The sequence below is a fragment of the Penaeus monodon genome, chromosome 20 (assembly GCF_015228065.2).
Source record: "Penaeus monodon isolate SGIC_2016 chromosome 20, NSTDA_Pmon_1, whole genome shotgun sequence".
Taxonomy (NCBI): domain Eukaryota; kingdom Metazoa; phylum Arthropoda; class Malacostraca; order Decapoda; family Penaeidae; genus Penaeus; species Penaeus monodon.
In genome coordinates this window covers 23,058,088-23,058,975 of record NC_051405.1, presented here as the reverse complement: position 1 = coordinate 23,058,975, position 888 = coordinate 23,058,088, and positions in this window count along the sequence as shown.

Here is an 888-nt window from a genome sequence, read left to right as displayed (position 1 = left end):
CACGAACATGAGCGTGTGCGTGTGCATACTCCAAAAGCGCATATCGATATACACAAGCCTCCAATTATCCTCACAAATAACCTATGTCCTTCATTTATCCAAAAGGACGCTTCGGTGTTGCTGTCTACATGAATATTACTTCTAGAAGAATTGTTTGCCTCCCCATAATACATGATTTTTTTTTTTTTGTAATTTTGTTGACCATCTGGGGGGGAGGAGGTAAAAAAAATGGCTCACCACTAGGAGAGGGGGCAGTGGTAGAAATATACAGAATCACTCCAGGACGATATATTTTACTAATGTCAACCTGTTTGCGCCACCTCGGTTTATAATATGCAGTAATACTCATACATACGTAGATAGGGGACGAATAATAACGTTTGAAATGTGTTCACATATTCGTTTACGTGTGCTTGTGTGTGCTCACAAGTGTATATACTCGTAAATATGTGTTTAAGATCAATAATTCTCAAATACTTTCTACCTACCTTTCTTTTGTGCTGTCTTTTTCAACTTCCTTTCCTCAAGTCTGGAGCCTTTCTTATTCCTCTTACCTGAAATTAACACAAGACTGAAATCAGACTGACGACACAGATACCATACATACACAAACCAAGAACACGAGCGTGCGCTCACTGATATACACACTCCCGCAATTTATCTCACTAGCAGCCCATGTCCTTCCTTTAGCCGTTAACACTCCAGGAACTCACAGCACACGCTTCCTTTAGGACATTCGACGCCAGGGAGGACACGCGAACACGCACTCTCACGAACGCAGCTTCCCAACGCCTCCTCACATGCGCTCCGTCCTTCCTTCAAGTCCTGGGGACACGCGGGAAGGAAAGGGGTTAGAGAGTGAAGGAGGTTGGTGTATAGACATATTCT